The sequence below is a fragment of the Perissodus microlepis genome, chromosome 3, assembly GCF_051167445.1.
Source record: "Perissodus microlepis isolate ML-2025 ecotype Zambia chromosome 3, ASM5116744v1, whole genome shotgun sequence".
Lineage (NCBI taxonomy): Eukaryota > Metazoa > Chordata > Actinopteri > Cichliformes > Cichlidae > Perissodus > Perissodus microlepis.
In genome coordinates this window covers 28,879,597-28,896,763 of record NC_140463.1, presented here as the reverse complement: position 1 = coordinate 28,896,763, position 17,167 = coordinate 28,879,597, and the positions used below count along the sequence as shown (strand labels likewise).

The 17,167-nt window shown below is 41.5% G+C and overlaps 1 protein-coding gene across 2 annotated transcripts in view; it reads right to left on the bottom strand.

Moving 5' to 3' along the window:
• The window catches only part of gal3st3 (galactose-3-O-sulfotransferase 3), a 45,118-nt gene that overhangs the window by 16,850 nt on the left and 11,101 nt on the right, over nt 1-17,167 (bottom strand). The window lies entirely within an intron of this gene.

Here is a 17,167-nt window from a genome sequence, read left to right as displayed (position 1 = left end):
ACACCCACAGCCAGTCATGTGGCCACAGATCCTTATCATTTATACCAGCGGTGAAGGTGTGCATACTAGGCATCAATACTCAGACAAACCTCCACATCAGTGCTGGTATGGGCAGGGAAGAAGTCAAAAGTGGAAGCAAAGAAATTGCAGGATTTTAATTTTTTTTTCTAGAAAGCCTCATCTTTTTAAACAGTTGTAACGTATCCCTGTGTATAATCTGTGAGTCTCTGAGCTTCTGCACTCATTACACTGGCAGTAAAAGACATACTAGCTGGAAAACTCATATCTAATGTGGTCGTCTGTGGCTGTTGTTCAGAGATGCTCTTCTAAATATCGATATTTATTCTGATCTGTTAACTCAAATTATCTTGAACACAAATGTTTTCTCTTCTTTGCTTTGTTTAATCCGTAACTTTGTAGCACTCAGGTGTCACAGTGCAAACACGTGCATTTCACCCACATTTGTGACTAAAAGTAGACCTGCAGTAGGCAGAGCTGTTACCGAGACACAGAGCTCAGGTGGAGCGAAAGAAAACGTCCAAACCAGCAGCGCTTCTTACAGTGATCACCATTAAAGCCGTTACTGAGATACAGCCGGCTCTGTAGCTGCTCCATCCACCACCGTCTGTTTCACACAGAGAAAATCTGCTGCAGTTCAAACAAAATATGAACTGCTAACTTCGTTTATTACAATGTTAAAATCCTGACGGCAGCCGTCCCACTTTATATGGCAGCAATACCTGCAGCAAGCAGGGGTGAGTATAAAGGGGGGCAAAAACCTCTGACATTAACAAGGCATTTTTTCTCCTTTTCATACCATTCACTGTGCACTATAGAGATGACCGTGTGGAAAAATACCAGCAGGTTTTGAAACACTCACGTCGACACGCCACGTATACGTGCAATATATCACCTTTCTTCCTCACTTTGATGATCAGTTTGATCTAAAGCATACCATAACAAAGGACAACAAAGGACAACAAAGCACAGCTTGCACCAGCGGGTGTGACGCCGCTTTTTGTGGGAATTTAACGGCACCATAAAGAAGTGGTCTGTGCGTATGTCAGTGAGTATGTATCAACATGCCATCCCAGTTCTTTCTGAAACACACACCGCATGCACAGCTACTCTGACCCCAGCCACCAGGCAATGACGTTGGCATTGGGAAACCAAGTGCAAAGCACCAGTTTCCCATATGACACTGTAAATGAGCAGACCTGAGGTTACGTTTGCATCACTCGTGCCCTTCATCAGCTATGTGGAAAATTCTGAGGTGCAAGCAAGCCAGTGATGCTGGTGCAAAATCCACGTGTTCCTCAAGCTTCATTCACATTAATAACGAGAGCTGCAGTGGCCATAACGGCAAGCCCGGGTGAAAGGGTCACTTTATTAAAATAAAGTGATAAAGTGCCAGCTGCTGAATAACGCTCCAGGACAGTAAGGCAGGTAAGTACCTCGATCTGGGAACTTTTATCACAGTGTGTGCTCACGAAGGTCAAGAAAATCATCACATCACACATTTATTGAACTTAAACGGGGAATAAATAAAAGAAAAATGAGGTGGGGTTAGTGGGAGAAGACAGAGATTTGTCTGGCTCGGACTTAAGCTCAGAGCAGGGTGGTGTTTTTGCCCACCCACTTCCACCTGATTTGTGGGTAACAAATGGAGAAAAGCAAAAAAAAGAAACAAAACTCTCAGGCAGCAGTGGACCAGCAGCTCTCTTTTTGTCATCCTGGCTTGAGTCGAATTAATCTGTGCGCGAGTTTGAGTTTGAGTCAAACTCCACATAGAAAGGCTGAGATCAGGGCTTAATATCAAATTAGATTAATTGCACAGCCTAGAAAAACATGCTTTTCAATCAGAACCTCTGTAATATGCACATGACTGCATACCAACAGAGTATGTCTTAAACCTCCTGTGGGGGCAATCGAGCTGTAAAATCTGGATACTGGATCCTTTCCAGGTCGAGGGCACCCGGCCCTTCGATCTGACCTCCCAACACAGTCCAGCAATTTTCTGCCCTGCAGGGATCAATAAATATCTCATCTGATTATTGTTTTTGTTTACAAGGTGCAGTGACTTAGGTTTGACTTTGCAAATTGTGAGACGTTGTGGGGTGCCCTTGTTGGAAAAGAGAGAATCAATAGCTGGACGAGCGGCGGTGGAGTCGAAGACGTGCTGGTAACAGCTGCATCCTGATGCAGGCATGTGTCTTAATATCTGTAGCTGCTTAAGGACAAAGACTTTATTTTGTTCGCGACTGAAGGGATTTACTCGAGAGCAAGGCAGCTAAATGCTAAGACTGTTGTTTAAAGTTGTTTAAGCGTGCCATTCGGGGCTACTGTATTAATCAAGTTCTGAGAAATCCTCAGGGGGCTTCGGGACAGTCTAAGAAATAACTCATTTTCCAGGAAGGCTGTTTTCTAATGTCTGATCCCTTATCTCCTCTAAAAAATCAATCTGGGATATGACGCTTGAAGTTATTTTCTACAGTTGTACCTCCTCGCTCGCGTCTCCGCTGCTCCACCCTTTCACTTAATGCCTCTGAGTGAAGTAAAGATCCTCCAAGAGCAGAGATATTTTTAAACCCATTTCATACTTAGGCTAGACGGCTGCTTTAAGGCAATATTGGGAAGTCATGCACTCCAGCAGCAGCAAGATAAAGGTGCCTTTTTGATCTATTGGTGTACAACCAGTGACGGGAGTGTGAGTCTTCAGCTCAGCTCAGTCATTTATAGTTATTTTTTCTCTTGTAGAAATGAAAAATAAGTGAGATATATGCGTGTAATAGTTTCATCATTTCTGTAAATTTCACCTCACAGTGCATTCACACTTGTGTCGATTACGCCATTTTCCTGCAACTTTTTTAATTTCTGTCTTACCAGCACTGACATCGATCTATCATCTATCTGTGTAGGGCCATGGAAAAAGCTCTTTTCTTTGGTATGGTATGAATTTTAAAAACCTACGTCACCTTATTCGGGAGTTACTGCATTCGCACTCCGCCCACACGCCCAGCGGGGTGACGACAATTTCTCATTAGCCTTTTAAAGGAATAAAAATGTAGGGAAATATCCTTAGCTTTATAATCTGTTAGTTTCTTTAGTTTTATTACAACTTGCCTGATGAGGCATTCAAAGACATGTTTACTGAGACTGTGGACATCTACAATACCATGATACACTATGAGTCAACTGCTTTCAAAGAGCTGTTTTTATCGTAATCACTGCTCTAATTTTCCTAAAAAAGCGTCTGACACATTCCCTGCACACAGTAATAATTAAAAAGACTAAACCTAACAATGAAGTGGATAAAACCAAAGCAGAACTGATCATTTTCAAACAATAAAAACTCAGCTGAAACAAGAAAATCCACTCTGGAAACAAACTGAAACAGAAAAGAGAAAACGTTCAGAGGAAATAAAAATAATTAGAAAATACAAAAGTATAATCACACTGTCAGGTATTCATTACACTTCTTTACTCTACACCTTTAAGTGCTTCCTAGCTGCCAAGCCCACATTTACACAAACACTCTGATTGATGCACTGAGAGAAATTTGGGGTTCAGTGTCTTGCCACAGGGATGAACCCCCCCCCCACACCTCCTCAGCCACAGCTGCTCCATTATAATTTATATCAGAATGTGTGCACGTCCTCAGAGGATGCTGTTTTGCTTTGTGTTACGCAGATGGGTTTAAGGCATGGCTGTCAAACATAAGGCCTGGGGGCCAGAATCGGCCCAGCAAAGACTCCAATCTGGCCCACAGGACGGCTGTGGGAAATGTAAAGGAGGGCTAAAATTTTGGACTTTTAACTGCATTTTCACAAGTTTTACAGCTTTTCTTACTAATAACAACCACTTCCATGGGCATTCACACTGTGCCAGTATAAATAAGTAATAAATCAATCATTAAATGAAGGAAAAGGTTCAGATTTTTACAGTGGATCCACAGTAAAAAAAAAAAAAAAAAAAAAGAAGAAAAAAACAGAAGTTTTAGTGTTAGACTGTCGTGCACAGCAGTGGAAGTTAAAAGAAGTAGCCAGAAGGAAAGTGAAAAGAAAGAGAAAGAGCGAAGCACAAGCCCTCCTGTCATCACTGCAAAAACAACACACATCATGGTGAGCCTTCCAAACCTGCTCTGGTCTTTAAAGTACGTGCATTTCCATGCATATTTCAACATGCACGCTGCAGATCAGTAGTCAAATTAGAGGGAAATTAGAAAAAAAGAGGCAAAAATCAAGCCTCCGGGCAACTCTCCATGTCTTCAGGTCTTACTACTTTTTAGTCCTTTGTCTTTTGACCAATATCATACATTAGTGTGTTTTGATTCATCACTGCAGAGGTGAACCACTCAAACCAGTAGACTCATGTCATGTGCTTTTGCAAGCTTTGCCTCCATTGATGGAAAAGTTCACAGTAGCTGCCGCCCAATATGAATTCTGGGAAAAAGGTCAGATTTGTTGTTATTTACGAGATAAGCGGTATTAAGCCTGCTTGGAGGGCGGGGCTCAGCGCGAGCAGTCAATAAACACGGCGCTGAATCAAACACTTCTTATTTTGTTGGGGTGTGTTGGGGGTGGGGGTGTGGACGACGACCCGAAGAGGATCACAGCTTCTGCCTGCGCCCGTGCAAAGACTATTTCTCTCATCGCTCTCTCCCCACAGCCTCTTCCCTCCCATTCTCATTACTTTAATCTCCACTGCACCTCACTGACCCACCCTCCTCCTCCTCCACCTCTCCTCCGGGCATTTCCTCTCCCCATCTCTCCATCTCCCAACCCTTTATCTCTTCCCCGTATCCCTACAGTGCTTTATCGCCACGCTCCCCACCCTGTTTCTGGAACTGCTAGAGATGGCTGGAAACAGAGTGGATGTCTATACTTTAACATGTATGTTAATACGTGTGTGTGTGTTTGGGTGGGTGGGTGTGAGAGCACGCAGCTGTGTTTGTGCCTGCCCGTCTGTGTGTGAGTGCTTGTGCATGACTGCGCCTAAGAGCGTGTCCGGATCATTACTTGTCTGCAGGGTAGACTCCCCGTGGACCCACACATTCAGGCTTTATCTTACCCCAAATGACCCCCCAGAGAGAGTGATGAGAGACCAGCAGGGAAAAAAGGGGAAAACAGGGAGCGAGGGGGGGATATGGGGTTAGTGAGGGAGAGAGGGGATGTGGGGTGAAAATGGGGAGGAGAGGCAGAATAGAGGCAGCCAGGGAGAGAGATGAGATTTGATAAAAGACAACCAGAGAACATGTCAGGAGAAAATGAAAGAGGCCTGAGACCAAATGAGCGGGTAGAATCAACATCAGGCCTTGTACTTGTGTGCTTATCGATGAAAAGCCTTTTAGATCATTTGTTGCTAACAAAAGCCTTAAGCCAAATCCAGGGAACGAACACGAGAGAAACAGAACATCAGCAACACAATGTTCCCTTCAGCAAAGTCAAATGACAGGCACATCTTCTGGTTTTTCATCTGCTTGAATAGACACTGTCTACGGGCTAATCCATACACTGAAATGTGGTGTCTTTTGGCTCAACAGCAGTTTTGTGATAACGTCTGAATTACAGCGTCAAAGGTTGAAGAAAGCTCGTCAATGCTGCGAAAGAACAGGAGCGGCGAATGGTGCATTTTGGGTTTTTTTAACACCACTGAAGCGCCGAGTACGTTTTATCAGAGGTGCTTTCAGAAGGCTGAGAAACCTTTCTCCACCTTTCTCCTCCATCCACACCTTTAACACATCAAACACGCCGGGATGTTGAAAAACCAATAATGGGAGATTTTGCAGCTTTCTGCACGATGGCCAGCTTTTTCCCTCTGCATCTGAGGGAGCAACTTCCACTCGTATCACACGACACATCACAGCATGGTGTAACACTCTGACCTCTTCTTCAAGGTCAAATAAATTCAAATTTTCATAAAATGTATTTTATCTTTAAAAATGTGCTTCAAATTTGACTTCTTTTGTCTGTATTGGCAACATTTAGGAAATGATACTGGTATATGGGGATTGTGAATATCGCATTCTAGTTTGCATCCAAATACAAATGTCACATTTGCCCTGCAACCTCACTTTTACATTTCACATCTGCTTTTCTTTCAGGTTGACCCTTGTCGAGTAACGTATAAGCGCACCGAAAAACTCTGTCCTAAAAAACATAATCGCAGCATGAAAAAAGAAAATTAAAATTAAAATCAAGCCATGATGTTTTAAATGAGAAAAATATTTAAAGAGTTTTTCTTGTTTCTACTGCATCACACCTATGGAAAAAAATGGCACATTTTTAATATGCATGAAGTTTGTGCATAAGCTCGATGAGGACGCTCTGTTTGCTTTCCCAGGTGTTTGACTGCTGGTCTGCTCCTCACTTCCACTTTCCCACGCTGTAAAACTCAATGCTGACATCACTGCTGTACTCCAATCATCTTTCCTCCTTAAACCAATCAGCCGGCACTCTGCGTACTTTAAATCACTCCGCTCTGCTGTCACTAGGGCTGGGCTATATCATACCGTTCACGGTAATACCGGTGTAATTTTGGGCAACGATAGGAAAATGAAATATCGCGATAGAATATGGGTAAAACGCACATGCGCAGTGCCTATGTTTACATACGCACATGGCGGCGACGCAGAATGAGAAGAGCGAAAGTGGATCGTTAAATGAAACGGATGAACCAGAATTGGTTTGTAAAAATGCTGCAACTTCAGTGGTGTGGAACTGGTTTGGCTTTCGTCCGTCAGATACACAACAAAGCACTATTTTTGGTAGAGCATGCTAGCGGGCCGTCGTTATTACCGTATTTTTGGAAAATACGGCACACTTAAAACCAATCCTTTGATTTTTCTGAAAATCGACAGTGCACCTTATAATCCCGTGTGCCTTATGTATGAATTCTGGTTGTGTTTACTGACCTCGAAACGATTTTATGTGGTACACGGCGCTCGAAAATCTGTCAAATGTTTTAGTACGACTTTGCTAAGCTACGAAGCCGCACCGCTTGATGGATTGTTGGAGCGTTACGGCTATCGTAGGCAGGAGCCTCGCGGAGTGATACGTACTGCGCTTCAACATAATATTACCGTATTGTATGTGTATAACCTCTTTTTAAGTTTTGTGGATATTATACATGGATATGCTGAGGACATGTTGGCCAATTTCCACTGGAAATGCCTTTTGGTTAAACTGTCAGCAAGGAATTTGCATTTGCACTGTTACGTTTTTATATAACTTTAATGCACATAAAAAACAGCTGCTTGTTTAAGTGAAAATACACTGATGGGGTTTTTTGCACTAATAAAGTTGTGGAGTTGTAAAGTATTTTGTCTAGTGTCAATTATATTGTCAGTTATATCGTTATCGCAAATTATATATCGTGATAAATATTTCTGGTCATATCGCCCTGCTCTAGCTGTCACTGTCCCTTGCAAACTCCTTCGTGCAACCCACCTCCACCCCATCTCCACCCAAAACAAGTCACTTCATCCAACCCTGCATCTTATCTTCACCACCTGCATCTAGACTCCGGGAAGTTTTGCCGTAATTCCTATCACTGCTGGAATTTTCATTCTGCTGGTGAAATCCCAGTGATGAGCCATCATCTAATAGCATAATAGAATTCTATATATCAATAAATTATGTTCAGTTCCTTCTAATGGTCTCTACTTATTGAATTCCTTGTTGGCAAATAGGCCAGGTATGTGAAGAAGTCAAGCATCAGTTATGCTGTTCATGTTAGCATCTTAACAGGACTTGACACTCCCTCTGTAATTGTTCTGTGTCACCGACAGACTGATTGCCCGCTGTCGTCTATGAGGCTCTGGATTTGATCCACATGCTGGCCTTTTTACTAATTACCATTAGGCCACCCCATCTGTCTGTCCACTTCAGGATTTGCAACTCACTGATAAAAGCCGACGAGCTTTTTGAACAAGTGTGTACATATTCCTCTGCGGCGCAGAGGAGTCTTTAATGTTCCTTCTGTCTCCTATTGTGACAGCGTCTCAACTTAATTGCAGCGTGCAGGCAGCGCTTTTGGTTTTCCGCTCTGGTGCTGGCACCGTCAAAGCTCTTCAGTTTGAGGGATCTGGTAAAGGTTTTTCTGCTGGAAATATATCGTAATTATGAGAGAAACTGGTGTGTTTTAGATTCACAAATCTTGCTTGTTTGTCACACTGATGAAGTGGGGCTTTCTCTTTCATCTTTACCAAGTGGAGAAACGGAAACAAAGCGGCACGCTGCAGCAGAATAAACTGTCATCCAGTAAACCAAGAATATAAAATAGGGCTCATGTCCAAACAAACCTGCTGGATCACTCTGCTCCCTCACTAGTAATTGGTGCCGGGCTTAAGCACAGAGCAGCGGCACAGAGGGCTTTATGTAAATCCAACAACTGCAGTTTTGTAGCAGCAGCAAAACAACGTGCGCTAGCGAAGCACACGTGAACTCCTCAGGTAGGGCCAGCCTAGCCAACAGGAAGCTGCGGCCTCATCCTGTGAAGATGCTTTCTGGCTTTCGCCTCAGAACATCAAATTAATTTGGCAAAGTAGAAGGCTGTGTCTTATGTAAATGAACAGCTGAGTTGAAAAAGGCGCATTGAATTCCTTGAGCAGAATATGAATGCAGAAAGACGAGGGAGCGATATTTTGAATGAGTGTTTTCCCCTGACACACACACACACAAAAATGCATCACACCCCATCAGAGTGAACTGCAGGCATGTACGCAAACACTTTTTGCTCACCCAGACAAAAAAACAGCAACCTTTTGAGCTCTCGTGCTCCAAATTGCTTTTTTATTTTTCAGTAGGAAGCAGACTGTAGTGAGGAGGGCTGCTAAAATCACTAGAAATGTCTTTATTGTTCATTCCTGCCCAAGGCCCGGTCTTCTCTGTTGTTTGTTAGGTGACTCAAAGGTACTTTCACATGAAATGGATTTTCTTTTACAGAAAAAAAGTTTTTTCACCATTTCTACATCAAGGTAGAAAGAGTGCTTTTTAGCCATGCAAGGAGAATCTTAACTGCCGGACATTCGTGAAACTATTTGCAGGTGTTTAGATGACTTTCAGTCATTCACTAAGTTTGTATGGATTTTAATTTCTTTACAAGATTTATAATCAGTTTTCCACATTATTATCTTATCACGTTTATGCCACTAAAAATCACTGCTTATCTTACAGTATTGGTTATCAAACCTCGATCACCTACTAGGTCTTAAGTCAAATTTGTCTCAAGGTAAAGGTCAAATTAATGATTTTATAAGCAATCGTGATGAGATACTGTATCATCAACATGGTCTTTTTTTTTTAAATGCCTCTTTTGACCCAGACATACATTAACTGTGTACCTAGATATAAGAAATCATTTAGAGTTAGAAGTTGACAATGTTTATTTACTGTCACATCAGTTAGCTCTGACTGAATCCAGCTTCAAGATGCAGTGAAAACGCCTGAAATATGTACTTGTTGTTTTCATAATGAAGATTGCTTTATTTCCCGGGTAAACGGAGAACAAACAAGAAACCCTAAAATTTGCAGCAAACAAGAAAAAAAATTGTTATTGGCACTGGCTCCCAGCTGAATCAGACTTTTTGCTGCCCTCATGTCCACAAATGAATGTCAGTAAGTTTTCAGTCTTCACAGTCTGAAATCTCATCATACAGGAGCACTTTTTTTAACTGCTGAGTTAATGAGTGACTATTCCCATATGGAAAAGATATATATAAATCTTATAAAGTTTGTATCTGTCTTGTGTGAAACTGAAAACAGATATAAGATCCCTTGAAAAATTATATAAATGAAACTTGTATGTTTTGGATACTTACTAAAACAATATATGAAAGTAATGAGAAAGTGGCCACTTTCATGAGTAAATCATATGAGCCTTATATGACTCACTATATGAAGTAGGCCACATCTTATGCAAGTCTTTTATAAGTTTTTACTATTTCTTTTCCATATGGCTTACTTAAGTCGGGAATCCTGACAAAGTACTATAGTTTATAAAGTAAGCAGCAATGCAGTTAGGCGAGCTATAATGCCATCAATCATTATTATCATTAAGCGTGCTGCTGGTAACTTAGCAGATCTGCTGGTTTGGGGAATTGTACATGTATTTAGCACGTCCCACCCAATACTTCATGCGGTCAGTGAAAAAATGTAAGCGTGTAACCCACAGTGCCAGATTTTAAAAGTTTAAGTAGCGCTGAACAAATAATGAGCTCACTGTTTGTTGAGGTGCTTTGTCTACAAAACTGTACTAACTGCACAGCAGAACGATTAAAAAAACAAGAGCAACATTACACAGACCAGCTCCGGTCTTGTAATTGGATACCATTACCCCATAAGCTGAACCCTCACCCCTGCATAACACAGGCTAATGAGCCAATAATCCAACATTCAAGCAGCAAAAGGAAAGATCAATGCATACTAGATCTACATTACGTTGTTATTGTAGTGAAAATCCCTGCATGCAATTAAAAGACGTCGGAGAAGGCGCCATCCTTATTCATACCCAATTATAACCAGGTCAAACGGCCTTAATTGGGTGTCTAGCTTGTTGATTATTTGTGAAGAAGGCGGATCGCACAGTTTATCATACTGATAGAAAAGAGGTCTCTGGTTAATTTTGGTTGTGTCTGCGGTGATAATTGAGAAATTAAAAAGCAAATAAACCATGATATTACCGTCAGTGTTTTGCGGGATTACTTGTGGAATAATTAGTGAGAGGAACGGACAGAAAGGATGTCCAGTTCTGATAAAACCTGGCAAACAGAAGCTCATCACCAAGGACTGATGATGAAGGTTAATCCAAGGCAAAGACAGAATGAGAGAAATTCAACAACATGTTATTTTTCATATAAAAGTGGTAAAACTACATCTGTGGCTCATATGTAATCTGGCACTTATGCGAAACCCCTCCTAATTCACATTTTTTGACGTGCATGCTTAGGGATGGGTATTGATAAGATTTTCACGATTCCGATTCCATTTTCAATTCTGTTTAACGATTCGATTCTTTATCGATTCTTTTTAAAAAAGGAGAACACTAAGGTCGATTAGCTTAGAACTTTGTTTTATATCTTCTCTTTGAACAAGATAGAAATTTAGGAGTAACATGGCCTTACAAACCCAACAGTGAGATCTTAAGAGATCCACAGCCTACGGCTCTTCAATGGGGTGTCACAGGGTCCCCAGGAAAATAAATTGTAAATGTAAAATAATAAAATAAATATTCTTCTGTAGCAATAACAAAGTATAACATAAATTATTCTGTAGCAATTACACAAGAATATCCAGTAATGTCCCTGCCTACAATTAAACACATTCACTTACCAAAGTGAAATCAGGGGCATCTGCTGTGGCAAATGGGTGCAAGCCTTTGACCACAAACTTAATCACTGCTCGGTGACATTCGTCTATCCTGGCCTGAAAGGAGACGCTGCCGGTAGACTGCAGCGAGAACTGCCAGCATCTGAGCCAGCCAGACTCTGTCTGTCTCTCTCATCATGGTCACCTAAATGCACAGTAATGGCAGGTTTTGTAATAAGGCAGATCGCGCTAACATAATATGCACTGTTAGTTGATTATTTACCTGCCGCATTAACGGGAGAGGACGTGCAAACGTTACCGCTGCTGCTGGGTTGAGATTCACGAGTCTGGAGCGGAATTAAAAACACGACATTCATTTAAGGTTATCGTGTGTTTTGTGAGCAAATGCTTTTGCATATTCGTAGTGTTTCCTCCCTTAAATGAAATATCCACTTTGCAAGTATTGCAAGTTGTCCTGTTGTCATCCGTTCTCGTAAAGTATAATCAAACTTTTGAGCGTTTGAGCCGCCATGTTTCCTGCCAGGTAAATGACGCTCCGCAACGTGGTGACGTCATTCGGGGAAACTGGAATCGATAAGGGAATCGTTTGCAAAAATGGCAAACAATTCCAAGGAATTGAAACGGTGGGAACCGGTTCTCAACAAGAACCGGTTTTCGATACCCATCCCTATGCATGCTAGAATGAGAGGCAGCAGGTATCCTGTCAGATCTGGACTAAATGTCAAATCATCACAGTAACTGTAGCAAATATAATGATTACTATGGTTACGAAGCTAACAATGAGTCTAGTACAGACAGCTCTGTTTTTAAAAAAAGTACTTAAAGAAAAAAACTGCCATCAGCACTGTAATTATAATGCTTCATTGCATGTGCTACACAGTCACTTACAACGCATTTTCTATAATAGTTTGGACGCTGTGTAAAAATGTAAATTAAAAAAACAGAAAACAATGATTTGCAAATCTCTTTTATTCACCACCGAACATATGAAACACAATAAACTGAGAAAACGCACCACCTAAGAAAAACCTTTAGCTAATTTTGAATGTGATGGCAGCAACATGTTTACCACTGCGTAGCATCCCCCTCCTCTTTTTGTAAAAAAGAGTCTGGATGACACTGAATCCATTGTTTCCCAAACACATTTAAAATTTTGATTGGTCTGACCACTGAACAGTTTTGCACTTTGTTTCCATACATTTTAAAGGATTTTTTGCTCAGAAAAGACACAAGTGTTTCTGGATCGTCTGCCCGTATGACGTCTCTCTACATGATAGAGCTTTAACCTGCAGACAGTGATTTCAAATTGTAGATAGCGTTTTTTTGTTTGTTTGTTTGTTTGTTTGTTTTTCTTCTTTTTGTGTGTGTGTGTGTGGGGGGGGGGGGGGGGGTGCAAATTGCAAAAAAAGAGAGTATGAACAGAGCATCAGGGGAATCTAAAATGCTCATGGGTGTGAATGTGAGTGCGAATGGTTGTGTGTCACTCTGTGTTAGCCCTGAGACATCCTGTACATTGCCTCTTGCCCTATGACAGCTGGGATAGGCTCCAGCCCACCAACCCAACCCCACAACCAGAAACAGAAGAAAATGGATCGATGGATAGATTTACATTAAAATATGATTTACTATTATATCCTTTGAAATTTAGCATTTGTCTTTGTTAAGCATTGTTTTTTAAAATTCTTTAATAGTCTTCTGATGCTTTGTATAGGCTCCTTTATCTTCTTAAATCGAATTTTAACTTTTGCGGACTCCTTCTTTTTATTGTCTTTAGCTGTGTTAACTCCCCACCTGTTAACGCTCACCCTTATAGGTCACATATATATTGTCTCTGTCTTCCTTTATGTTGTACGGAGCCCCGCAGGGGACATGGGAGAAAAAAAAAATTAAGACGGACTTTTGCGAGATCTCGCAAAACTAACTCGGGATCTCGCAAAACTTTTGCGAGGTCTCGCAAAACAAACTCGGGATCTCGCAAAAGTTTTAGCCGCATTCTTCGGACGCCGGCTCGAAGCCGACCGGGAGGTCGAGGCACGATGTGCCGGGAAAGCGGTGTTCCTCCCGGCTGTAGTAGATCCCGAGTTCCCGAGTTTGTTTTGCGAGAGCTCGCAAAACTTTTGCGAGATCCCGAGTTTGTTTTGCGAGATCTCGCAAAACTTTTGCGAGATCTCGCAAAAGTCCGTCTTAATTTTTTTTTCTCCCATGTCCCCTCCGGGGCTCCGTAATGTTGTAATCTGCATGGTGTCCTCATAGAGGAGTATTCCCTATATTGGTACTCTTTGTTTTTTCTTACTCTGGATTCCTTGTGCCGAAGTTTTTGTAGTCGTTGATTTTTCCCTCTGTTTATCGCTCGACTTTGTAGTTTATAAGTTATCACCATTAAAAAAGTCATTAATGTTTCATTCCTGTGCGCTGCGTCCTGCATTTGGTTACACAAATTAACCCACCATCGCTGAAGCAAATTTAATAGTTCCTTCTGGAGCCTCGTAACACTTTCACATCACAGTTTTTGCATATGAAGCAAGCCCTGCCCGACAATGATAAACAAACAAACTTTGATGTGAAAAATTGCAAAAAAGTGCAATAACTCATTTCAGATCACTTGCTGCTGGACCACAACATGTGCCCATAATGGGCAGCGTGCCACGGAGGTGCTCTGCTGTGATTTTGACTGATGACCTATTGTTGTCATTTACACTGTTATTTCTGCACTCTGCACTTCTGACTAATTGCCGGACCAACAATAGGGAGTCTTATTCTACTCTCAGCTCCAACTGTCACCTCCAGACTGGAGTAAAGCAGCATCGGAATGATGAATTCCAAATTTTGAATTCTGCACAGAGTGTCAGTCCAGCTTCGCACGGGGCAGTGCCTGCAGATAACCGGCCGCTCTGAACCGAGAGCTGCTGTTTGAATAATTAACCACAATGGAACAATAAACAGGCTGTTCCCACAAGCTTTCCTTATTCTGAAAATGTCAAAAGCAGATGGCACGCCGCCTGCGGCAAAACTTTGATGTGGAGAGAAGCAGGAATGTACCGTAGAGGGGGGGAAACAAGCGAGGCAACACAATAAAAAAAAAACCCTTCTTATTTTTTTTGAACAGAGGGGGAAGAACAACTGACCCAGGCTTCTTAGCTAATACTGATATAGAAATGCAAGTGTCCTTTGTCATACAGCTTTACCGTGCCGGAGGTGTGTCTTTTTATTAGTGCATCCCCACAGGCGAACATAAAGGCAACGATGGCAGAAACAAAACAGGAGAAAAAGCCGAGATATTCAGCACGCAGATGATCACACAGATGAGATCCAAATGGAGAAAAAGTGTTGAGTGGAGAGAAAATATGCAAACACAAAGTCATTGAAAAGACAAAGGCAAGTTGCAGAGCTGATGGAGGAGGATAAAAGTACGAGGCTTTTGAGTCGAACAAAGTCCTTGTGGTTTGACTTTGTCCTCCCAGTTTCACGGGAAAGCAGAGGAGCTTTCTCCTGAGATGAACGCTTGGTCTGTCTGCCCACTTCCAGCGAAACGAAGGAACACGGAAACAATAGCAGTACAGTCAGGGCCTAATAAACTCATGCTGTTCGGGTCATGAATGATTACATAAAAAATGTCAGTACTTTCCTGTTCCATTATTCTCAGGGTTGTGCTTTGGGTTTTCCTTTCCTGTTGAAGTAGCTCACATGTGCAGTAGCTGTAATGGTCTGTTCACACCAAATGCAAAGTTCAGTTTCAGGGGAGCACAGTTACAGCCAAAATTCAAACGAAAATGTGAATCGTCACAAATTTGCACTGGGAGACAGTGTTTACAAGAATTGGTAGGATTGCAACTTTAAAAATTGAGGACAAGCGCTGTGTGATTCCACCTTGATAAGGCGAGCCGTGTCATAGGATTTGGACTTGTTGTTATTGGTATTTGGGCAATAATGTATTCTCTAATTTTGTCTGTACACCACCACAGTGGGTTTTAAATCAAACAATCAATATGTGATTAAAGAGCGGACTTTCAGCTTTAATTCAAGGGGTCTAACTTGCATTATCTCTTCTCTGCAGACAAGTCGGTGTCTTTCACATAAGCTTCAGGTGACCAAGGCTTCTCATCTGTTTGTGACCAAAGCCACAGCAAGGAGATGTGTGGTGTAGCACCCTCTTTGTGACCAATTTTTCCAAGAAACCTCCAGCAAGCACTTACAATCAGTCGGTGTTTGCCAAATGGTTGCAATGATTGAAGCCATAATAAGCTAGCATAGCTTTTTTCCAAAATTTGCTACAACTGCCAAATAAGATCAAAGCACATCAAACACAAGTGACAATTCTTAAAATATGCTTCTTTCATATTTAAAACCAAAATGTATGTCCTTGTTGTTGTGTACTTTCTGTCCTCCCTGTGCCACTGCGTAGCATCAGTGCATAAGTATTAGCCTCAAAAGACCCCTGTAATATTTGAGGTACTGGCACCTAAATTAGATTCTTTTCCTTCAAATTGTTGCTCCAGTGAAAAAACAATATCCACACGAACATAAAAAAACTTTCACGTTTTTCTTTGAAGTTTTATTTCTACAGCACCTGAACAGATTGCATCAGCTCTTGCAAGAAAAAAAACCCAAACATGTGAAGATCTAACCGCTGGGCCAGACACTACCATTATACAGAGTAGTGATGCAGACAGAGTCCCACAGAGAGGAAGAGGAATATCAGGAGGAGGGAGGCCAGACGGGACAGGCGAGGCGGCAGTAACAGAGATCGCCCTCCCGCCGCTGAGAGAAGCTGTGTAAGACCGTAATCAGATTTCACACATCGCTCGAGCATCTCAACCAAACACCCCGACTCTGCTGCAGTCAGGTGGCTAACTGATGTGTGTTACAGGAGAAGTAAAAGAAAAGCAGGGTGTTGAGTCATTCTACAGAAATACTGATATTATATTTTGAATTTCCACAACCATTTATTTGCTCTAAAAATGAAAATATTCGAAGAAAAATTAAAGAAGTTTAGTGATGTAATCCTTCACCTTTAGGTGTAACAAAACTGAATGTATGTAAAATAACTATCGAATGACACACTTTATTTGATGTAACAAAAAACCAAACACATGGTAACACCAGCGACTCAGTGAACCATCAGGGGACATATATGGCACTCAGTGTAAATGTACCTGCCATATAGAATGATGGACGTGAGGATTTGCATAAAATATTCAGTTTTTCCGAAAAAAGAACTGTAAATGAACGTCACTAGTGTTACCAGCAGCAACTGAGTAATGACTCTGGTCTTAGCCATAAGGAAGCTAACAGCAATAACTGTCATGAAGCAAGTGTCATGAAAAAAAGTGGACCCAGGACTCACAGACAAACCAGTAACTGAAAAATGAATTAGGTTGAGTAAATAAGTCCATAAACACAGGGGGCAAAATCCAAACTCTTAAACAGAAGCACAGGGATCCCAAACAGAGACTTTTTCCAAGTCTCTTTGTCCAAGGGAAGTGGCCAAAATAGCATGACATCGAGCCTAACACGCCTAATGAGACAAATGCTGACAAGATACAAGGGAACGCGAGGGAAGCAGTCGAAACTGAAACACAAGAAACTAAAAATACACTGCAGCTCTAACCACCATAGGTTTACTTCCAAAAGGTTTCAAAAATAACTACGAAACCTTAAAACTGAAATAATGATCTGATCAAGCACATAAACCAGGAAATACACAAAAAAGACATGAAACTTGAACAGAAATGAAGCAAAGGGGCTCACTGCTCAGATAAGATACTGTTTTACTGTAACACAGGTGTTATTGTTAGAATGACATATTGGGGTTTTTTACTTTAATATTTTTGTACAGATCA